Here is a 25,362-nt window from a genome sequence, read left to right as displayed (position 1 = left end):
CTCTAAAACACTAGCCTACGTAGACAGTCACAAAATTGCTAGTGGCTGTGTGTGTGATGCGTGCAACAGTGAAGGTCTGTCACTTTACCTCTGCTTCTTCCCTCAATCAGCGCTTTCTCTCAAGAAACTCAAAAAACTAAAAAGACACACTATTATTTCACCTTGTCACATACCAATTATCACAGTCTTTAGCGCCCTTGGGCGCCCAGTCTAGCAGTCATTATTGGTGCTCCTACTCCTATGCCCTCCTCCTCGGATTCCCTCACTACCACCCAGCAAAAGTGCCCTTCATCTCTCCATAGCACCCCTCACACATACATTTCATTTGCATTATAGCGCAGGTAATGGCTGGCTTTACTAATTCACTCAGCTATTTACATAAAATACAGATTTGATTTTTGCAGAGGCATATAAACCTTCTGCGCTACATTGTAGCATCAAAACTGCCACTAGACAAAAGTCAGATCTTTTTGTGGCAGAAACATAATCACAAGAGTTACTTGACTTTTTTATTGTTGCCTAAAAGCTACAGTTGAAACGCGTTAGTTGAAGTATGTGCATTGCTTTGAAGACACAAGCTGCAAATTATATATATATATATATATATATATATATATATATATATATATATATATATATATATATATATATATATGTTCGATGGCATGTGTAGCTGCAGATACACATGCTGTGCATAGTCCGCCATCTGGTGTTGGGCTCGGAGTGTTACAAGTTGTTTTTCTTCGAAGAAGTCTCTTCGAGTCACAAGACCGAGGGACTCCTCCCATTTCGACTCCATTGCGCATGGGCGTCGACTCCATCTTAGATTGTTTTTTTTCCGCCATCGGGTTCGGACGTGTTCCTTTTCGCTCCGTGTTTCGGGTCGGAAAGTTAGTTAGAATCTCGGAAAAAATCATCGGTATTGTTTGCGTTCGGTATCGGGTTAGTTAGAACAAATCGACACCGAATTTTGAAGAGCTCCGGTGGCCCTTCGGGGTTTTTTCGATCCCCCGTCGGGGCCTGGTCGGCCCGGCCACGTGCGACTTCAAGGCTGATGGAACAGACCCCATTCCGCTTCTGCCCATAATGCCATAACAAGTATCCGTATACGGATCAGCATCTGGTCTGTAACCTGTGCTTGTCCCCCGAGCACAAGGAGGATACTTGTGAAGCCTGTCGAGCGTTTCGGTCGAGGAAGACGCTGAGAGACCGAAGAGCCAGGAGACTACAAATGGCGTTCACGCCGACAGGTCAAGAACGTTTCGAGGAGGAAGAAGAAGCTTTCTCCATCCGCGAGTCGGATTCTGAAGAACCCGACGCCGAAGAAACACACCAAACCGTGAGTAAGACGTCGAAAATCAAGACTCACGAGAAGTCCACAAAAGCCCAGGGGACGCCACCGCCAACAGGCCATGGCTTAACCCGAAAACTAGGTGACCGATCCAAGGCACCAAAAAAGGGCATGCTGGTGTCGAAGTCATCCGACTCCGGTCGAGATACCGCCACACAGCAACCTCGGAGCCGAGACAGCGGCTCCGAGAAACTTCGGCACAGAGACAGCGGCACCGAAGAATTTCAGCACCGAGACACCACGCCGAAAACAAAGAAGGTTTCTTCGGAGCCTAAAAAGACTTCCGAAAAGGTTTCGGTTCCGAAACATCCAGCCTCGGAGCCGAAAACTAGTTCCTATACAGAGGAACAAGGATTAACCTCCCAATTACATAGATTTGGAGAGGAGCTTCAAGCTGTAGAGCCAGACTACACGCAAAGAAGGCTGCATATTCATGAGGACACAGGGAAGATAACCACTCTTCCCCCAATCAAAATAAAAAGGAAACTTGCCTTTCAACAAAAGGACAAGCAACCACAGGCAAAAGTGGCAAGGAAAACAACCCCGCCACCGTCTCCACCACCATCAACACATGCATCACTAGCAACAACTCCACCACTGATGCACTCACCAGCTCATACTACAATGAGTCAGGATGATCCCGATGCATGGGACCTTTACGATGCTCCAGTGTCTGACAACAGCCCAGACTCCTACCCCACAAAACCGTCACCAGCTGAGGACAGTACATCCTACACACAGGTGGTCGCAAGGGCAGCCGAATTTCACAACGTCACCTTACATTCTGAACCAATTGAGGATGACTTTCTGTTTAACACCCTATCCTCCACCCATAGCCAGTACCAAAGCCTTCCCATGCTACCAGGAATGCTAAGACATTCAAAACAAATATTTCAGGATCCAGTTAAAGGCAGAGCCATAACTCCAAGGGTGGAGAAAAAGTACAAGCCACCGCCAACAGATCCAATCTATATTACAACACAACTAACACCAGATTCAGTAGTTGTCGGGGCAGCTCGTAAGAGAGCCAACTCTCATACCTCAGGAGACGCACCACCTCCAGACAAAGAGAGCCGCAAATTTGATGCGGCGGGAAAAAGGGTTGCAGCACAAGCAGCAAATCAATGGCGTATTGCCAATTCACAAGCACTTTTGGCAAGATACGACAGAGCTCATTGGGATGAAATGCAACATTTCATCGAACACTTACCCAAGGAGTTCCAAAAAAGAGCACAACAGGTGGTAGAAGAAGGACAAAGTATCTCAAATAATCAGATACGGTCTTCCATGGATGCAGCAGATACAGCTGCAAGGACAAACACTGCAATCACGATACGAAGGCACGCATGGCTGCGCACTTCAGGGTTCAAGCCGGAAATCCAACAAGCTGTGCTCAATATGCCATTTAATGAACAGCAATTGTTTGGGCCAGAGGTAGACACTGCCATTGAGAAACTCAAAAAAGACACTGATACAGCCAAAGCCATGGGCGCACTCTACTCCCCGCAGAGCAGAGGCACATTTCGAAAAACACCTTTTAGGGGAGGGTTTCGAGGTCAACCCACAGAAACCACAACCTCACAAACAAGGCCTACTTACCAGGGTCAATATCAGAGGGGAGGTTTTCGGGGGCAATATAGAGGGGGCCAGTTCCCAAGAAATCGAGGAAAATTCCAAGGCCCCAAAACTCCTCAAAATAAACAGTGACTCACAAGTCACACAACCCCATCACATAACACCTGTGGGGGGAAGACTAAGCCAATTTTACAAACTTTGGGAGGAAATAACAACAGACACCTGGGTCTTAGCAATTATCCAACATGGTTATTGCATAGAATTTCACCAATTCCCTCCAAACGTCCCACCGAAAACACACAATATGTCAAAACAACATATAGATCTTCTAGGACTAGAAGTTCAAGCATTGCTACAAAAGGACGTAATAGAATTAGTGCCAAATCTACAAAAGAACACAGGAGTTTACTCACTGTACTTTCTAATACCCAAAAAGGACAAAACTCTGAGACCAATACTAGATCTCAGAACACTAAATACCTACATCAAATCAGACCACTTTCACATGGTCACGTTACAAGACATAATCCCGCTGCTCAAACAGCAAGATTACATGACAACATTAGACCTAAAAGATGTGTATTTCCATATACCAATACATCCTTCACACAGGAAATACCTAAGGTTCGTATTCCAAGGAATACATTACCAATTCAAAGTGTTGCCATTCGGAATAACAACTGCGCCAAGAGTTTATACAAAATGCCTGGCAGTAGTAGCTGCACATATCAGAAGGCAGCAAATACATGTGTTCCCGTACTTAGACGACTGGTTAATCAAAACCAACACGCTAAGACAATGTTCACAGCACACAAACTACGTCATACAAACCCTTCACAGGCTAGGTTTCTCGATCAACTACGCGAAGTCACACCTTTTGCCGTGTCAAACACAGCAATACTTAGAAACGACAATCAACACAGCAAAAGGGATTGCCACTCCAAGTCCACAAAGGGTTCAAAGATTTCACAAGGTAATACAGGCCATGTATCCAACACAAAAGATACAAGTCAAAATGGTAATGAAACTCCTAGGCATGATGTCTTCATGCATAGCCATTGTCCCAAACGCAAGATTGCACATGCGGCCCTTACAACAGTGCCGAGCATCACAATGGTCACAAGCACAGGGTCAACTTCTAGATCTGGTGTTGATAGACCGCCAAACATACCTCTCGCTTCTATGGTGGAACAGTACAAATTTAAACCGAGGGCGGCCTTTCCAAGACCCAGTGCCACAATACGTCATAACGACGGATGCTTCCATGACAGGGTGGGGAGCACACCTCAATCAACACAGCATCCAAGGACAATGGGACATACATCAGAGGCAGTTTCACATAAATCACTTAGAACTGTTAGCAGTATTTCTAGCGCTGAAAGCATTTCAACCCATAATAACCCAAAAATACATTCTTGTCAAAACAGACAACATGACAACAATGTATTATCTAAACAAACAAGGAGGGACACACTCGACACAGTTGTGCCTCCTAACACAAAAAATATGGCATTGGGCGATTCACAACCACATTCGCCTAATAACACAATTTATTCCAGGGATTCAGAACCAGTTGGCAGACAATCTCTCTCGAGATCACCAACAAACCCACGAGTGGGAAATTCACCCCCAAATACTAAACAATTACTTTCAAATTTGGGGAACACCTCAAATAGATCTATTTGCAACAAAAGAAAACTCAAAATACCAAAACTTCGCATCCAGGTACCCACAAGATCAATCCCAAGGCAATGCTCTATGGATGAACTGGTCAGGGATATTTGCGTACGCTTTTCCCCCCTCTCCCTCTCCTTCCAGATCTAGTAAACAGGTTGAGTCAAAACAAACTCAAACTCATACTAATAGCACCAACATGGGCAAGGCAACCTTGGTACACAACACTACTAGACCTTTCAGTAGTACCTCATGTCAAACTACCCAACAGACCAGATCTGTTAACACAACACAAACAACAGATCCGACATCCAAATCCAGCATCGTTGAATCTAGCAATTTGGCTCCTGAAATCCTAGAATTTGGGCACTTAGACCTCACACAGGAATGTATGGAGGTCATAAAACAAGCTAGAAAACCTTCCACTAGACACTGCTATGCAAATAAGTGGAAAAGATTTGTTTATTACTGCCATAATAATCAAATTCAACCTTTACACGCATCTGCAAAAGAAATAGTAGGATACTTACTACATTTGCAAAAATCTAACCTAGCTTTCTCTTCCATTAAAATACATCTTACGGCAATTTCTGCTTACCCACAAATTACGCACTCAATTTCATTGTTTAGGATACCAGTCATAAAGGCGTTTATGGAAGGCCTAAAGAGAATTATACCACCAAGAACACCACCAGTTCCTTCATGGAACCTCAACATTGTCCTAACACGACTCATGGGTCCACCTTTTGAGCCCATGCACTCTTGTGAAATGCAATACTTAACGTGGAAAGTTGCATTTTTAATTGCCATCACATCTCTAAGAAGAGTGAGTGAGATTCAAGCATTTACCATTCAAGAACCATTTATTCAAATACACAAAAATAAAGTTGTTCTACGGACCAATCCTAAATTTTTACCAAAAGTAATCTCACCGTTCCACCTAAATCAAACGGTAGAATTACCAGTGTTCTTCCCACAGTCAGATTCGGTAGCCGAAAGAGCACTACATACATTAGACATCAAAAGAGCACTAATGTACTACATTGACAGAACAAAACTAATTCGAAAGACAAAACAATTATTTATTGCCTTTCAAAAACCTCATGCAGGAAATCCAATTTCAAAACAAGGCATTGCTAGATGGATAGTTAAGTGCATTCAAACCTGCTATCTTAAAGCTAAAAGAGAACTGCCTATTACACCAAAGGCACACTCAACCAGAAAGAAAGGTGCTACCATGGCCTTTCTAGGAAATATTCCAATGAACAAAATATGTAAGGCAGCAACATGGTCTACGCCTCATACATTTACCAAGCACTACTGTGTAGATGTGCTAACTGCACAACAAGCAACAGTAGGTCAAGCTGTATTAAGAACATTATTTCAAACTACTTCAACTCCTACAGGCTGAACCACCGCTTTTGGGGAGATAACTGCTTACTAGTCTATGCACAGCATGTGTATCTGCAGCTACACATGCCATTGAACGGAAAATGTCACTTACCCAGTGTACATCTGTTCGTGGCATTAGTCGCTGCAGATTCACATGCGCCCACCCGCCTCCCCGGGAGCCTGTAGCCGTTTAGAAGTAGATCTTAAACATTTGTACATTTGTAAATATATTACTTAAAACTTTATTATGTACATACGCATTCACTCCATTGCATGGGCACTATTACTAGCATACACAACTCCTACCTCACCCTCTGCGGGCAAAACAATCTAAGATGGAGTCGACGCCCATGCGCAATGGAGTCGAAATGGGAGGAGTCCCTCGGTCTCGTGACTCGAAAAGACTTCTTCGAAGAAAAACAACTTGTAACACTCCGAGCCCAACACCAGATGGCAGACTGTGCACAGCATGTGAATCTGCAGCGACTAATGCCACGAACAGATGTACACTGGGTAAGTGACATTTTCCATATATATATATATAGGTGTGTATATATGTTTGATGGCATGTGAAGCTGCAGATACACATGCTGTGCATATATCGCATCTAGGTTTGGGCTCGGAGTGATACAAGTTGTTTTTCTTCGAAGAAGTCTTTTTTTGAGTCACACAATCGAGTGACTCCTCGTTTCGGTGATAGTGCGCATGGGTATCGACTCCTTTATTAGATTGTTTTCTTTCTGCCATCGGGTTCGGACGCGTTCCCTCTCGCTCCTGGATTTTCGGTTCAGAAATTCTTTAATCTTTCAAACTTTTCTCATACCGTCGATATTGTTTTGAACGTGGTTTCTTTCTGCATTCGATCCGATAGTACAGTCCAGGTCAACTAAACGCCCTTTCGGGTGCTGGTTGGCCCTACTGCATCATAGGCTAATGGATCGGACTGCATTCCGATTCTTTCCTCTGTGCCACGCCAAATTTCCATACACTGACCAGCACTTGGTGTGTAATCTCTGCCTTTCTCCAGAACTTCGAGAATAAAGGTGTGAAGCGTGTCGGTTTTTTTCAGTCAAAGAAAATGTTACGCGATGAAAGGGCAAGAAGGCTGGAAATACTGTCCAAACACACAGAGTCTACCACTGAAGCCCTTGAAGAGGAGCAGGCACAAACAGCAGTTTCGATCCCAGGCCAGAGCACATCCTCAACAGGTTACCACGCCTGTTTTGGTGTCTGGGTCGAGCCGAAAAATACAAGCCTCCACCTCCGAACCGAGTCGACGCCCAACATTGTTCGAGTCGAAAAAAGTATGCTCTGCTTCAGAGCCGAAACATTGGCTAACAGTTTCGGACCCGAAACATCTTGGTTCAACTTCTGAGTCAAAAAAAACCTTGTATACAGAGGAAACAGGGCTTTCGACTAGAATGAGGCATGTGCCCAAAATACTTAGCAAACATTCCTCTAAAAGCACAAAACATGCTTCTGAACATCAAATGGAGGAATCAGGCATTCATCCCATTTTGGAGGTTATGGACAGCAAACAAAGGAGAATCCAAATCCAGAAAGAGACAGGAAAAATTATTACTTCTCTGCCTCCACAGACTAAATGGAAGTTGGCATTTCAGGAGACCCTGGATACTGCCCCACCACCTGCAAAAATGTACAAGCAGAAGGAAAAGCCCACACCTCTTGAGTTCTCTTCACCACATTCACCGAAACTTTCCTTTTCATCACAACCTCTGACTCCACCACCTTCACCATCACGCTCTCACACTTCCTCGCAAGAAGAAGAAAGGGGTGATTCCATTTACAATATAGCCCGATGAGATATGTATGATTCGGATCCTATCCCATCTAACGATCCGGATCTGTATCCTAACAGACCATCTCCACCAGAGGATAGTATAGTATATAACCAAGTCATATCCAGAGCAGCTGCTTACCATGGAGTACAGTTGCATGCAGAACCTTTAGAGGATATTTCCTTTTTAATACCCTGTCCTCAACTCACAAGCAATACCATTGTCTACCAATGCTTCATGGAATGCTTAAGCATGCAGATGAAATAGTCAAAGAACCAGCTAGGGTTCTAACTCGAAGGATTGACAAAAAATATAAGCCTGCACCAACAGACCCAATTTACATCACACAACAATTACCACCAGATTCTGTTGTGATCAGTGCAGCCAGGAAGCGCGCCAATAGTCAGTCTTCTGGGGATACCCCCAGTTGACAAGGAAAGCCGTAAATTTGATGTGGTGGGGAAAAGGGTGGTGATACAAGCAGCCAACCAATGGCATATTGCCAATTCCCAGGCCTTGTTAGTACGATACTACAGGGCACACTGGGATGAGGTGCAAGAATTCTTCCAGTACCTACCCAAAGAACACCAGAAGAGGGCTCAACAAATTGTAGAAGGTCAGGCCATCACAAATAACCAAACTAGGTCTGCTCTGGATGCAGCTGACACTGCAGCTAGAGGAATTAATACCAGCATCACTATTAGACGACATGCATGGTTGAGGTCCTCAGGTTTCAAACCAGGGATACAGCAGGCAGTCCTTAGTATGCCGTTTAACAAACAGCAGCGTTTTGGACCAGAGGTGGACACAACCATAGAAAAACTAAAAAAAGATTGACACAGCAAAAGCCATGGGAGCTCTTTATACCACACCATTTTGGGGTTCCTTTCGAAAACCACAATTTAGGGGAGGTTTTAAAACACAAACTACAGAGGCTTCTACCTTACATTCAAAGCAAGGCCAGCAGTATTACCCAAGAAGGGCATTCAGAGGCACTTACAGGCAACAGAACTTTAGGGCCAGAGGTAAATTTCCAGCCTCAAAGGGTGCTTCAACAGCTACAAAACAATGACTTCCTAAACTTTCTACAGCAACTGGCCAAACTGCCAACAACACACACAACACACAATAGATACCCTACACAAATTAGGGTTCACAGTCAGTTACCAGAAATCTCACCTTCAGCCAGCACAAATTCAACCTTATCTAGGAGCAATTCTGAATACTCAGTCAGCATTAGCCTGCCCAAACCCACAATGGATACAAGCGTGTTACTCCCTCATATCCCAATTACAAGTCAATCAAACTTACACAGTAAGATTTGGCATGAAACTATTGGGAATTATGGCATCATGCATCGCAATAGTGCCAAATGCACGCCTAAACATGAGACTACTGCAACAGTGTCCCTCGCGACAATGGTCTCAGGCACACAGTCAGCTACAGGATCTAGTGTTTTTAGACTGCCAAATTTACAAATCTCTGAAATGGTGGAATCGCAACAACTTAGCAAAACAGCTCCAATTTCAGGACCCTGTGCCACAGACCATAATCACAACATATGCGTCAATGACAGTTTGGGTAGCCCATCTCAACAATCTTACAATACAAGGGGAATGGGACTTAATCCAGCAAACTTAACACATAAACCAATTGGAATTACTAGCAGTGCTCTTAACAATCAAAGCATTCCAACCACAGATCAGACACAAAATAGTCTTAATAAGGACAGACAACATGACAACAGTGTATTATCTGAAAAAAGAGGGGGGGCACACTCATCCCTATTGTCCCTTATAGCACAAACAATATGGAAATGGGCAATTCACAATCACATTCACCTGCTACGGAATACATCCCAGGGATACACAACCAGCTAGCGGACCGTCCAAGCATGACGCAGCAACAAATACACGAATGGGAGATTCACCCACAAGTAATTCAGTATTACTTTCAAATGTGGGGAACACCAAACATAGACCTTTTCGCTCAAGCAAAAACGCAAAATGCCAAAACTTCGCATCAAGATACCCACACCCTCAATCCAAGGGCAATTCTCTATGGATCAACTGGTCAGGGATATTTTCTTACGCTTTTTCCCCTCTCCCGTTAAATCCATTTCTGGTCAACAAAATGCGTCACACTTCACTCGCTATGATACTCATAGCTCCCACTTGGGCCCGTCAACACTGGTACACAACACTGTTGGATCTGTCATTAGTACCACCGCCCAAGCTTCCAAACAGACAAGACCTGTTAACTCAGACCAGTTGTCAAATCAGGCATCCCAATCCCAGTGTGCTCAACTTGGCGATTTGGCTCCTGAGGTCATAGAATTTGGATACCTACAGCTTGCATTAGAATGTATGGACATTCTAAAAAATAGCATGTAGACCGACAACCAGGCAATACTACGCAAATAAATGGAAACGTTTCGTATATTACTGCCAACCTAAAAATATTGATAGCATCAGTACAGGTTATTGTGTGTTATTTGCTGTATTTGCAAAAGCAAATCTTGCCTATTCGTCTATTAACCCCTTCGCTGCCAGGCCTTTTCCCCCTCAGGTGGCAAGCCTTTTTTTGGCTATTTGGGGCAGTTTGCGCTTAGGCCCTCATAACTTTTTGTCCACATAAGCTACCGACGCCAAATTTGCGTCCTTTTTTTCCAACATCCTAGGGATTCTAGAGGTACCCAGACTTTGTGGGTTCCCCTGAAGGAGTGCCTAGCTGTGGATTTTGGCCTCTAGCTCAGCCGGCACCTGGGGAAACCTAGCAAACCTGCGCATTTTTAAAAACTAGACACCTAGGGGAATCCAAGATGGGGTGACTTGTGGGGCTCGGGCCAGGTTCTGTTACCCACAATCCTTTGCAAACCTCAAAATTTGGCCAAAAAAACACTTTCCTATCATTTCGGTGACAGAAAGTTCTGGAATCTGAGAGGGGCGACAAATTTCCTTCCACCCAGCGTTCCCCCAAGTCTCCCGATAAAAATGGTATGAGGCTTGTGTGGGTAGGCCTAGCGCCCGCAACAGGATATGCCCCAAAACAAGACGTGGACACATCACATTTTTAGAAAGAAAACAGAGCTGTTTTTTACAAAGTGCCTAGCTGTGGATTTTGGCCTCTAGCTCAGCCGGCACCTGGGGAAACCTAGCAAACCTGCGCATTTTTAAATACTAGACACCTAGGGGAATCCAAGATGGGGTGACTTGTGGGGCTCGGGCCAGGTTCTGTTACCCAGAATCCTTTGCAAACGTCAACATTTGGCCAAAAAAACACTTTTTCCTGTCATTTCGGAGACAGAAAGTTCTGGAATCTGAGAGTAGCCACAAATTTCCTTTCACCCAGCGTTCCCCCAAGTCTCCTGATAAAAATGGTACCTCACTTGTGTAGGTAGGCCTAGCGCCCGCGACAGGATATGCCCCAAAACACGATGTGGACACATCACATTTTCAGAAAGTAAACAGAGATGTTTTTTACAAAGTGCCTACCTGTGGATTTTGGCCTCTAGCTCAGCCGGCACCTGGGGAAACCTACCAAACCTGCGCATTTTTTAAAACTAGAGACCTTGGGGAATCCAAGATAGGGTGCCTTGTGGGGCTCTCACCAGGTTCTGTTACCCAGAATCCTTTGCAAACCTCAAACTTTGGCTAAAAAAACACTTTTTCCTCACATTTCGGTGACAGAAAGTTCTGGAAACTGAGAGGAGCCACAAATTTCCTTCCACCGAGCGTTCCCCCAAGTCTCCCGATAAAAATGATACCTCACTTGTGTGGGTGGGCCAGGTGCCTGTAACAGAAAAAGGCCAAAAACTTGTAGAGATTGAGGGGATAGCACAGCGAGTTGATAAGCACATATTCTTCTTTTATACATCTTTAGGCTGACTCTGCTTTGGGGACCCACACAAGTGAGGTGTCATTTTACTTGGGAGACTGAGGGGAACGCTGGGGAGTAGGAATATTGTGCTGGAGCAGTGATCGTACAAAGAAAAGTCAGGAAAATATGCTTTTTTTAAGCAAATTTTGAGGTTTGCAGAGGAGTCTGGGTAAGAAATGATGGGGGAGCCACACAAGCCATACCTCCCTGGACTCCTTGGGGTGTCTAGTTTAAAAAAATGTCTGAGTTTGGTAGGTTTCCCTACATGATGGCTGCACCCAGGACCAAAAACATAGGTGCCCCCTCTCCCCCAAACACAGGTAGTTTTGTAATATATCATTTTGATGTGTCCACATAAGTCTGTGATGTGCCAAACACTAAAATTGTGAAAAGAAACGCACTTAGGTTATGTGAAAAAGACCCATCACCCACCAATCAAGTTGGTGGCATGCTTCATCATTGGGGTCCCACCTGAGACACCTAGCTTGTCACAAGTGTGCTGCGACGCCTGATTACAGCAGAGCAGGTTTTGTCATTTTTAACCACACATACTGGTTGGATTAGGCACGAGGGTGAGTGATGGTTCAGCAGATAAAATTTTATTAACAAGAGATTTCACAAAAGTGAAATGCACTGTTAATAACTGAAAGGCCAAAAAACTGAACCAATGACTCACAGCTCGTGAGCAGTAAAGCCACGGCAAGGCACCAACCGCTTTACAGTCCATTCACACACCTTTCATACATGAAATCCACCGGCTAGCTCTAGAGTGTGGCCTAAGACTGGCAGCGTTGTCCCTCAAAACTGCTCTGCATACAAATTAGTCTGCTCAACAATCTCTTCCAAAAATATATTGTCCATAAACAACTCAAAAAAGTTGACGGGCAAAATGTTTTCCGTATTAACTCGACACCCTGGAAAACCAGTAAACGCAGGCAACTGTGGCTGCTCCATGTTTGGTGCAACCCAAGTGTCAGGTCTTCCAATGGGAAGCCTTTCAGCCACTGGCTCCTGCACCATCGGCACATCAGTGTCCTCCTCTAAAACAGGCCCTTCATCAGCACTGAGAGTGGCTTCATCATCAGATGATTCGTCTCTGACAGAAAATTCACTCCCAGAATCTTGCACTTCGTCCTCTGCCTCAGATGCAGAGTCAGTCTCATAATCATGGTCAGAAGATGACTCAAAAAGCACACTAACAACCTGCTGAGCGGTCATCCTACGGCTAGCCATGATCCTTCCTACAAAAATTAACTGGACAAATACACCACCAACAACCAGCACTGTGTAAGATAAGTAACAAAGTGTAGCTTTATCACTAAGAGTTATAAACTCAAAAACTATACTGCTCACTTGCCTGAATAAGCTTGACTCACCAGCAACTACTCTGCACAGCCACAGAAATCACCAATGATATCCCACTAAAAAGAGAAAAATAAACAAAACAAATTAGACATAAGACAACACAATAATCATTGTGCATAAATCTAAGGACAATTTCACACACAATCCTGCATTCAGTACACCACCTACAAACATGTCATTCATGCCTGGCAACAATACTCACTTGGAGTAAATTTATTTACTTACCTAAAACATGCAACTACGCAAACCGCAGGACAACTACTGCCAAAACTGCAACAAGCCACAGCAAAGTCAGCAAAAGCTTTGAACTAGAACAAAAAGGAGAAAAACTGTTATTATCATAAAAGCAAATACTTCGTCAGTTGACAAACACCCCGGCACCAACCATTTTTTTTATTTTCCCTTGTGTCTAGTGTTCTCTGCTTGGGGGAAGATGGGCCTCAAACAAATAGCCCAATCTGCCCCCAAAGAGGGCAGAAATGCCATAGAATATATTGCCCCCCCCCCCACACAAAGCACACACATGATCCCTGGCGCTAAGTGGATTCAGATGGGCCTAAAAAAAAAAAAAAAAAATAGGCCGATCTGCCCCCAAGGGGGGGCAGAACGGCCCAATAGTGCTTTTTGGCCCTTGGGGGTGACCCTTGCCCAAGGGTGCACCCCCCCCCAAACACAAAAAAAACAAAAGGAAAAAAAAAAATCCCTGGCATCTTCATGGTTTCTGCCCCTCCCCCCCTCCCCCCCCCCCCCCAAGGGGTCGCTCCCCCACACTAAAAACAAACACACATACACAAATCTCTGGTGTCTAGTGGGCACTCCTGCTGCCCGATCCAGCAGGAATGCTCAAAGAGGCATCGAGGGAAAGGAAAACCCTTTCCTTTCCCTTGATGCCTCTTTCAGAGGCATCCCCCCCCCGCCCGGAGGTGAAAACTCACCTTCTTCTTAGACGTGCTGGAAGCAAATGGCTTCCAGCGCGTCTTTCACCCTTCGCGCGCTGACGTCATGGGGGGGGGGCGGGGGTGGAAGGGGAAGGGATTCCCCTTTCAGCCCTGGCCTGGGGGGTGGCCCTCGGGGGGAGCACTAGCGCTTCCCCCGAAGGCCGGTCCCAGGACGTAATGATTACGTCCATGGGGCCACACGGGCGCAGCCATGGACGTAACCATTACGTCCATGGCTTTGAACCGGTTAAAATTCATTTAACAGTATTATCAGTCTGCCTACAAAACAGTCAACTTACCTCTCTGTTTAGAGTTCCTGTTATAAAACCATTTTTGGAAGGGCTTAAACAAATTATTCCACCTAGAATACCACCAGCTTCTGCTTGGAATCTTAATATTGTTCTCACAAGACTTATGGGTCCCCCATTTGAACCCATGCACTCTTGTGCTATTCAATTTCTCTCATGGAAGGTTATTTTCTTGAGAGCAATCACTTCCTTAAGAAGAGTAAGTGAAATTCAAGCCTTTACTTTAGAAGAACCTTTCTTCCAAGTACACAAACACAAAGTACTACTTAGAACAAATCCAAACTTTGTTTTAACCAAAAGTAGTTTACCTTTTTATATTAATCAGTCAGTCGAATTGCCAGTCTTCTTTCCACAGCCAGATTCTGCTGCTGAAAGAGCTTGCCACACTCTTGATCTCAAAAGATCTCTAATGTGTTACGTAGACAGAACGATAGACTTTAGAAAAACTGAACAACTTTTTGTTGCTTTCCATCAACCTCATAGAGGTAATCCTATTTAAAAACAAGGATTAGCTAGATGGATTGTAAAATGTATTCCAGCATGCTATCTCAAGGCAAAAAGGCATTTATTAGTGCCCCCAAAAACACATTCCCCTAGAAAAAAAGGGTGCCTCAATGGCATTCTTAGGAAACATACCAGTGGCAGACATGTGCAAAGCAACCACATGGTCCATACCACACACATCCACTAAAGACTACTGTGTGGGTGTGTTATCTCGACAACAAGCGAATGTCGGTCAAGCAGTACTAAAAACACTACTTCAACTCCTACAGGCTAACCACCGCTTACTTGGGAGGAGAACTGCTTTTCAGTTTGTGCACAGCATGTGTATCTGCAGCTACAAATGCCATCAAACGGAAAATGTCACTTAGCCAGCGTACGTCTGTTTGTGGCATGTGGTGTTGCAGATTCACATGTGAACTCCCCACCTCCCCGGAAGCCTGTAGTCGTGGTAGTAATTAATCAAGTAAATATGTAAATACAGTGCATGGACATCATCTTTACTTTCTATATATTTTTGTACATACACAATGCATCACTCCTTTCTTCACCCTCTTGCAGGAAAACAATCTAACAAAAGAGTTGATGCTCATGCACGCTGTCACCGAGAGGAGGAGTCACTCGATCCTGTGACTCAAAAAAAGACTTCTTCGAAGAAAAACAACTCGTAACACTCAGAGCCCAACACTAGATGGCAATATATGCACAGTATATGACTGCAGCACCACATGCCACAAACAGATGTACACTGGGTAAGTGACATTTTCCATATATAGATAGAGCGAGAGAGATATTACTGTTATATGTGGGTGTGGTTTTCCTGTGGGCCGATTGCAGCCCCCAGGGAAACCACACACACATTGACAAAAGTGATCTCTCTCTATATATATATATATATATATTTATATCTGTGTGTGTGTGTGTGTATATATATATATATATATAAGTGAAATCCCTGGTGTGTAGTGGGGTTTCCTGGCCCTCCATCGCAGCTGCGCTGCAATTGAGGGCCAGGAAACCATTTAATAGAAGACCTTGTTTGAAAGGGGAGAATATCCCCTTTCAAATGAGGCCTTCCCGAACACTGGGGAGGCCCATTTGGACCTGTTTTCCCTACCAGAGCAGGAAGCGGCCTTACCTCCACTTCCTGCTCCTGTGGGGAAAACAGGCGCACTGACGTCACAAAGGGGTGGGCGGGGGAGCGGTGGGAGACACAGAAGCTCTTCCGTGTCTCCCACGGGTATTTAAATAAAGAAAAAAAGCTGGTGTCGGCCTCTGGTCATGACCCGCACCAGGGAGGTAGTGTGGGCGTCGGCCAGTGGCCGATGCCCGCACTGAACAGATTAAGGTATATAAGGTGGGGAAGCTTGGCACTGAGGTAGAAGTAGCTCTCCTGAACATGGACGGAGGGTTCACGAAACTCCTGTCTCAGCCATCCAGGGTTCCTCGGCATGATAATGCTGGCAAGGGTGAATAGTTCAACCCCCATGGTGATGCATTTTAATTCTTAAATATCGTGTGTGTGTGTGTGTGTGTGTGTGTGTGTGTGTGTGTGTGTGTGCGTGCCACCCCCCCCCCCTTAGATTCATTGTTGATGTATTGCACTTTTTAACTGTTGTGAGTATTTTAGCATTGACACATGTTTTACTGCATTCAAGTTAAATGCTCATGTTCATATTTTTGTGTGCTTTTACTTGATATCTGGGAAGTGCCTTAATAAATGTATTACTCAAACTAAGAGTGCTGCATGGCTTGGCACCATTACCTCGAAGTTTGAAGCAAAGCAGAACATTAGGTCATTCATGTTTACCAGTCGAATAACAAAAACCAGGATTGACTACAAAATGGTATCGCTTGACTTATGGGAATGGTTGGTTGCCTTTTGTGTCTCTACTAGGTCAGAGAGTGATCCTAATCCTCTCCACTTAACTCAAAAGGAGGGTCTGTACGAGACTTTGGAACAGCCCATATTGCCTGGGATGTACTTTTTGGGAATTCTAGAAGGGCTCTTAAGTGGCCAAAATGTAATTCTCGCCCATTGCTATTTGCTTCTGTCTATATAATCTTTATGATTTAGTTTTGTTCCCATTAGAGGAAGTTAATATTGGCGACATTCCCATTACTACTATTCATGGTCATTACTTTTCTTCCCTAATCTGCCCTTTTTGAAGTAGAGGTAGGTCCCAGCAATAATAAGAAATCCTCTTCAGAATCTGCCCCTGAGTTTTCTGAAAGCGGTAGACAGGTTAAATCCTGTCTCTGTCTGTCATTAGATCTTTATGCCCCCAGCAGATACGCAAGGCAAGGAACTTGTATAAAAAGGTGCTAGAGGATAGTAAAAAGAGTTGGGACGAGAAATAAAGGGGGGGATTTTGCTAGAAGCTTCCAAGAGGAAGGATGCTTCCTCCTTTTTTTCATATAATTGCCCATGGCAGTTTGGACATCCGTACTCCAATTATGCATTATATCCAACCGCAGATCTGGGTCCAACATTTTAGCAATCTCTATTCTTTGCCCTCCCCATCACAGTTGCCTCCTGGCCCTGTTCTGTACCCTGAGGCCAATGCAGAACCATTGTTGTCCGATATGATTATTACTTTTTCCCTAGATGATATTAAGGAAGCGATTCTGTCTCTAAAACTGGGAAAAGTGCCAGGATTATATCTTATTTCTGGTGACTTGTACTGCTCTGAGAATGAGGTCTGGGCCACCAACATCAACATCCTGTCAAATTCCGTTATGTCAGGTGCCCTTCTCCCTGATTAAATAGAGAGGAGTGGTTATTTTTCCAATCTTTAAGAAGTCTGCCAGATTCAACACAAATACTTATAGGCCGATTAGCCTTATTGACATCCTACAGGAGGTGTTCTGCCGACAGGTTTTGTCCAAACTTCAGATGTGGGTTACCAACTTTTATGTCCTCTCACCATTTCAGGTCGGGCTCAGACCCAAGGTTTGAACTGTGGATCAAATATTTCGATTTTCGTTAATACTTTGGAAGTATATTAAGATCTTAAAGGACCATTTATACATTGCCTTCATTGATCTGAGAGCAGCATTTGATCTGGTTCCCAGAGCTAGTCTGTGGAACACTCTCAGCTTAATGGGAGCACCTCCAACCCTGGTAGGGATCCTAGAGAGGATACATGAGAATAACTTTGCCCAAGTTCATTGGGGGCACTAACAGAGAGGATAAGCATCACTTGGAGGTGCGTGAGGCATGGCGTCCTTGCCCCCATGCTGTTTTCCCTTTATATTAATGACGCATTTAACTATCTTCACAGTTGTATTAACGATGCCCCAAAACCTGATGGTGTCCCCGTCCCTGGTCTGCTATTCGCTGATGATATGCTACTGATCTCTAGCACACCCGTGGGGATTCAGAACCTACCAAATAGATTCATTGAGTTCTGTAGTAACAGAGGCCTCTAGATTAATGCCAAGAAAACTACATTTTTTACTATAAGGCCGCACAGGACCTTTCGCAGAAATCTAATGTTGGGATCTGAGGCACTTGTGAAAGTTAAATACCTTGATTACCTTGGTATAAGGTTTTGCAGCTCTATGTCTTGGTCATGACATATTGAGAAGTCTAGGTAAATTGTACTACACAATTCAGCTGCCATCAGTAGAATGCACAGGGAGTCCGCACAGAGAGCAATTTCCCCAGTGGTATAGTTTTATAAGGTTGTGATTCAGTCTGCTGCACTATGTGGAGCTGAGGTTTGGGGTATAGGCCATATGGATACCCTTACGTTTAGAGAAAATCATTTTATAAGGTCTGTATTATCCCTCCCCAGTCCATGCCACTTGCTCGTCTGTATTATGACTTGGCTCTATAGAGGATTGGTGACTTAGTAGCCCTGCGACCCTTGGTTTACTAGTTAGGGCATGGTCATGCCCTGAGCTTGAATCGTAAAGGCAGGGCCTTCGCAAACGTATTCTTTTGGATAAGAACTTGACTGTACACTGGCTAGCCCATATTAAAAAATGGTTCTTTAGGTTTGGTTTGGAAGCTCTGTGGATCAATCCCTCCACTATCAACTCTTCAAAGAAGGCCCTCTGGGAGTATACAAAAAGTGAGTTTATGGCAAAAGCTGGCTGTGATAGTCTTACTGGGAGATTTTTTACTTTTAAACCTTCCCCTCAATTTGAACCCTATCTTGATGAGGTTGTTCCGCAAGGGGCAAATATGGTTTACATCAAGTTTAGGGTTGGCATTTTAGCAGTTAACAGTTATACACACACACATGGAACAAGACGAGCCCTGAGACGAGTAACAGGGGTTCATTGTCCATATGTCAAGTATTCTTTTCTGCTGCCCACTATATTCTTCAGCGCAGATAAAGTGTTTTAAACCCTATTGTGAGAGTTTTTGGATTTTGAGCTCTGACACAAACAGATTAACTCTTTTCTGTGTTAGTAGATTTTTACTGGCAGTGAATGTGACTAGGAAGTGACTTGGCCTTCCACTGTAATGCTTGTGCTCTGCACTCCAGGTGTTCTGGATTGTGGAGGGATCAGGCCATAATTCAGCCTTTCCCATATGTAACAGAGCACTTGCACCCTGTCTTTTGGTTGCCCTACAGGTCTGTCTGGTTTATATGTGCACTAGTACTGTGGCACGTGGGCTACTGCCATCATCAGTTAGCCCATTCCATATGTAGGTAGTCAAATCGAAGCTCATTGAATTTTATCCTTGTAGTCCTTGAGCCTGTTAATGAACTTCATTTGCATATTTTTTGATAATTGTACAACTTGATCTGTGATTGCATTTAGTTTAGAAGAATACTTATGTTATGTGTTGTATGATTTCTAGTTTAGGCATGACAGACCATTCAGGTTTTTGTCTTATGTTTGCATTTGTGGATCATCTTTGTGTAACCAAGCCAAAAGTGAACACTTTATGAATATCTTAATGTAAATTGTTGTATTGTCTTATGGATTCAGTGTACTGTTTTCCAACTGTCATTTTGTTACTTTACTGGCCCATGGCTGAATAAAGTGTTCTACTACTACTACTGTATGAGTTATTGCACAACTGCTTTACACATTGCATTCTAAGTTAAGCCTGCCTGCTTTGTACCAAGCTACCAGAGGGTGAGCATAGGATAATGTAGGTTGTGTTGTGACTCACCCTGGCTAGAATTATGGTCCCTACTTCGACAGGGTGCATCCCGTTGCCAACCATAGACCCAATTTCTAACAGCATCTTTTTAAAAAGTAGGTTAATAGAGATGGCTGTTACTTTTCATAGAAGGACCTTACTTTAGAAAGCCCAGATTCTGGAACGAGGTTAGTTCCAAACTTCCCCATCAAGCAACTTCTTATGAAATTTGAAGACATTAACCTGCAGAGAAATATGGTAAACTTACTTATGAACATTTCAAGCTTAATGTCAAGAGTTTGATTATCTGTCATCAAAATCCTCCTTTCAGGATTGTATGAAAATAGGAGTAGCTACGACAAAACAAAGTATTTAGTCTGATTAAATATTATTAATGTGTATTCACACCTTTTAAAGATACTCTTGGAATATATTTTCTACTTGATTTGTCTTAAAATAGATTCCTCATCGGCCCTCTTTTTAAGTCTGTTTGCAACCAGGGTGTATCATGGCATGATACTGTAAAGGCACTACTTGTGGCAGGGGCTCCAGTTTTCTTTCCCGAGCACCACAGACTAGTGTATCTGGAAGACCCACACATTCATTTATAGTGTTTCTCAGTAATTTGTATTTTTTCTCCCTTCTCCGCATCATAATTGTTTTTACCCCTAAGAAACAGAATTTTAAGCTGTTTGAAAGGTGAAAAAGGCAGATGCCGATGTCTGACCCCAAGTTTTTCCTTCAGGGTGACTGTGTTTTGTGTGACAGCCACACCTTGAGGCACCCTAAATCTATAAGGGATATGGAGGTGAAGCTGTTTCTAGCTTATTGCCATCAGAAGAAACTTTTTCACATATAGTTCCTGTAAAAGACTATGCCTGAAGCTTCTGAAAAGCATGCCTATTCCAAGGACAGATAACATTCATACCAAAAGATGAAAAAGCATAAAGCCACCATAGTAGAATTTGGGTTTCTGGTTGCCAAAGCTATGCACCCTCATCAAGCAAGAACCACAGTCCTTGTGACAGTAAGTCACAAACACACTCTAAATTAACCTGTGCTTACGCCCTAGTAGCTTGACACAGAGCAGTTCGGCTTAACTTAAGAGACAGTGTGTAAAGTATTTGTGCAACACTTCAGACAGTAAAAACACCACATAAAAAGGTACCACAGCTGGTTAGGAAAATGGAACTTGATTTAATAAATAAAGAAGACCAAAATTACAAAGATCCAATAAGTAGAACTTGAGATACTAATTTCTAAAGAATGAACTGTAGAAAAGTGCTTAGAAGCAAGAACTGCCAACTGATGCTACGTGGTCACGCTGGACCAGACAGAGTCAAAAGTTCAGGCTGACCGGGAGGGAGCGTGGGCCGGCTACAGGGACCCACTGGGACCGGCTACAGGGACCCACTGAGGCCCGCTGAACAAAAGTACCTTAATCCTGGTTGTGTCAACGTTGAAGATGCGAGGAGCAGGCTGAAGTGATGCGTCTTTGTTGATCCTTGCAGTGGAGTTGATGCTCTTTTGCGCGTACTACCGAAGATGGGTCGATTTTCACCACGCAATAGCGGCAATGCATCAAGTCCAAGATGCAGCAGTTCCAAAGTGATGCATCAAGGTTGATCCGCGCTGAAGAGTCGATGTGTCATCTCCGATCCACACAGTGGGTTCAATGTGCCAGTTCCGATCCACCAAACAGCGGTGATGTACCATTTCAGCTGCAGCCAACACCTTAAGCCACCTTCCAAGGGTCCAGGACTGGGGTAGCACCACTTAGCAGGACAGGCTCACAGATGCCAGAGTCCAGATGTAGATGTAGATGGGATGGAAGTCTTTTATGTCCCTAAGACTTCAGAAAACAGGCGACCAGTCAGCTGGCTCTTGGAGACACTCTGGGTTGTGGGTCCTGTCCTTTTCCCAGAGGCTAGAGTGGCAGCAGGCAGAAGCTCAGCATAGCAAGAAAACAGTTCTATCAGAGCAGAAGTCCTGTAGAATGGCAGTCCTTCAGCCGCACAGCAATCCTCATTCCTGGTAGAGTATCTATGGGTCCAGAAGTGTACTGAGTTGTTGGTGTCAGAGGCCCCGTACCTATCAACAGTTTGGCCTTTATAGTGGTGGAGTCTTCAAAGACAGGGCTTTGAAGTGCACATAGGACCTTCCCTGGCTCCAGACTCTCTACAGGGGGTAGTAGAGCCCTTTGTGTGGGGATAGGACACAGCCTATTCAGGTGTAAGTGTAATGCTGTGCCCAGCTCCTCCCTCCCATCCTGCCCAAGATGGCCCATCAGGATGTGAATTGCCTATCAAGTCACCCTTTGTGTGTAGCTCTCTAGAGACAATGCGCAAAGCCCAGCTGTCACCCACCCCAGACGTATATTGGAGACAGGCTGCACTCAATCAGGGCTAAGAGGAGGAAAATGCTAACTTTCTAAAAGTGGCATTTTCAAAATTGTAAAAATAAATCTGACTTTACCATTAAAGAAGATTTATTATTACAGTTCCAAAGGTGCTAAACATGGGAGGGGTAGGTCTCACAGTAGTGAAAAACAAATTTGAGAGTTTTTTACTACCAGGATATGTAAAAGGTAAAAGTACACGTCCTACCTTTTAATTGCACAGCACCCTCTTCCGTGGGCTACCTAGGGCCTACCTTAGGGGTGACTTATGTGTCATAAAAGGGGAGTACACAAATCAAAACCATGTTTAGGAAGAGAGCACAAGCACTTTAGCACTGGTCAGCAATGCTAAAGTGCAAATAGTCCTGAGGCCAACAAAAATGAGTTCAACAAAAAGTGGAGGGAAAAAAGGCAAAATGTTTGGGGATGCCCCTACAAAGAAGGCCATTTCCAACACACCAATACTCTCAAACTTATAGATAGTCAAATTACTACACAAAGCACCATCACCAGAATGTCAGAGGCTTCATAGCCCATTTATAGTAGAAAAAAAAGCAGAGGCTCACTTTTCATTCTTCATCATAATCAGCTAAGTCAGAACTATTGTGAGTGAAAGGCATGATTTCAATAAACGCTGGTATGCTTTACAGTTGTTGTTGCTTCTTTCAGTGCTAGCCAGCCAGCAACTCGGATCTAGTAGCATGCAAGGCTCCAGCCGAGCCAAAACAATCAGCACAATCCTCAACCGGAATACAGGCAACCCAAGACTTGTTTTGCCCCGACTTGGGCTCAACAGTCAGGTGTAGCTTGGTTCCAGTGGCACCGCAAGCACAGGTGCGCCACTTGAGCTAAGCTAGACCTGGCTGATAATCACCAATCTGGGCTAATGCGGTCTTGTGTTGCTTATGTTCTCGTTCATCGTCTGGCAGTTTGGGCCTAACATATGGCTAGATCCAAACTAATGTGTTATAGAAGGAAAACTTGTGATAGGTTGGAATGGTACCTCGAGTGAGTTCCACTGGTTAGAATTATTGAAAGCATAACTCTGATAACCTTTGTGTGCTTTAATTTAAAATTCAAACCACTTTCTTCTGTTTACTTGAGGTCTGCATGCAGTGGCATCAAAAGATTTAATACTGACTAAATTGTCTTGAGAGCCACCAAGATCAATAAATGTATTTAAAAAAAATCTCACAATTGCATAGATATAGCTGATCTGTTGTTGTTTCCTAATTTGTTTTAAGAGATTTTTTTTTTCTTTTCTTTCTGATAAATTTGTATGAATCAATTTTAAGTTGTATGATACTTTTCTGATTCTTCGTGGCAAATTTGATCTTTAGTTCAGTACGCTAATTTCTTCAGTGGTTATTTTGACCTAGCCAGTATTGCAGCTTCCTTTATAACTTAAGTTAGTATACTTTTTTTGCATTTCCAAGCAAAATGGTACCCTGGGGTGGAGGTACATACTTGATACCAGAATTACCAACCATACACAGGAAAATTCTATTTTCAACCCAAACATTAAATAAGTGTGGCGAACAGATGAGGTTCATTTTCCAGATCGAATTGATCTTTTGAAATAGCAACTCCTAAAAATTCTGAATAAATGCTCACTATGAACATGAGGAAGGTTAGTGTCCAGAAACTACACCTGAGACATGCAGATGTGCCCTTCAAACCACATCAAAGTGACTATTATGGATTACAGTCTATCCTGATAAGCATTTGGTATGTTTGTTGGAACAGGTTAGCAAGTCTAATAAATTGCAAAATATTGCTGAAAGCTCTAGTAGCATGTCCAAGGAGCATAAAATGTTAATTTCTTCTCACGACTTGTCAGTGATACTTCGCAAATCAGCATTGGTATTTTCCTGGTAAGCATAAATGTCTGCACTTTTTTTCATCAAAAGGGTCAATTGATGGATTGGGGCTGTGTGAGGTCGTTCCTGACAAGTGCTTTACATTTAACATAACATTTCCCAAAAGACAAAAAGATCCACTCAGGAAATCCACACGAGACACGATTCAAAGTATAAACCATGAAGGTTTATTAAAAGTTAAGAATCGATGCAGAAAGCAATAGGCATTGGTTAGTCAAATCAAATCATATCGACATGCAAGAAAATGTAAAAATGGGTTGCGGAAGCCCTAATCTGATTAATATTCAGCACTGAATACTGTTGAACGCAATGCAAATGAGAAACAAGAGTATTTCTCATAAGGACTGCTAAGAAGGGCAGGAGACAACCTCAGAATTATTCCAAGTGGTGAATGATACATATACTAGCACGCAGTCTGTTCTGTAAGAGGGCCAAATGAAACGTTTTTATACCTTTTTGGTCAGAGAAGTTGTGTAGTCTTTGTGGTCTGACAGAGAAACTAACATTGAACTAAACAGCAAACACATTATGTACTATGCCTTACACAGAAATCAATGCCACATTCAGAATGTAAGTGTTACATCAGTTCTGCCGAGGTGGTAGGGAAGTGGCCGTCATTTGTTTGAAAACAATCAGGGATGGCACTAGCCCAACATCCAATGAATCTGGGTAATCACTTCATCTCTCCGTATCAAAAAAACAGGATTGTGTATTGTAAGTGGTGTTCATGTGAAACGCTACATTACTTTCTGGTCGCATGTCAGAAAAAGTGAATGTGAACTTGAGTAATGTAACTGGTGCTTATGTAAAGTGCAGTACCCTCAGGTTGAGTTAGCGCTATATAAAAATGCCAAAAAAAGAAGAAATAGTACCTCAATCGCAGCGTGAGCAACGGATGGACACTAATTAAGATAACTTAATCTATACTTGGTCCTTGCGCCAAAGAAAGAAAAAGGTGACGCCTTGCATGCACTTCCGAATTAGAGGGCAGCAAAGAAGTGATGATGCCAACGAATTGTAAGTAATGGGCAGGCTAAAAAGCCCATTTTTAGAGGTTTTTTTTTTCTGTTTTCTTTTTACACAATAAATAGGTCACAAAGTGAAGGCACGTGCATGCCGCTGCAGGCTCGATCTAAAAGCCACAGTCATTAAACATGCGCAAACTAAAAGCATGCATAGGCCTAAAACCTTACAC

General features: G+C 43.5%; 1 protein-coding gene across 3 annotated transcripts in view; it reads left to right on the top strand.

Annotated features, from left to right (window-relative positions):
* Positions 1–25,362, top strand: part of GDE1 (glycerophosphodiester phosphodiesterase 1) — a 211,504-nt gene that overhangs the window by 167,600 nt on the left and 18,542 nt on the right. The window contains exon 6 of one of the 3 annotated variants that reach the window (XR_011199087.1): positions 15,344–15,534. The exons of the other annotated variants lie outside the window; for them this stretch is intronic. The gene's annotated coding sequence lies outside the window, so the exon portion shown is untranslated. The remainder of the gene's footprint in view (positions 1–15,343; positions 15,535–25,362) is intronic. 3 annotated transcript variants of the gene reach the window in all.

This window comes from Pleurodeles waltl, chromosome 10 (assembly GCF_031143425.1).
Source record: "Pleurodeles waltl isolate 20211129_DDA chromosome 10, aPleWal1.hap1.20221129, whole genome shotgun sequence".
NCBI classification, from domain to species: Eukaryota; Metazoa; Chordata; class Amphibia; order Caudata; family Salamandridae; genus Pleurodeles; species Pleurodeles waltl.
The sequence above is the reverse complement of the archived record's forward strand: the minus strand, read 5'-3'. Positions and strand labels throughout refer to the sequence as shown.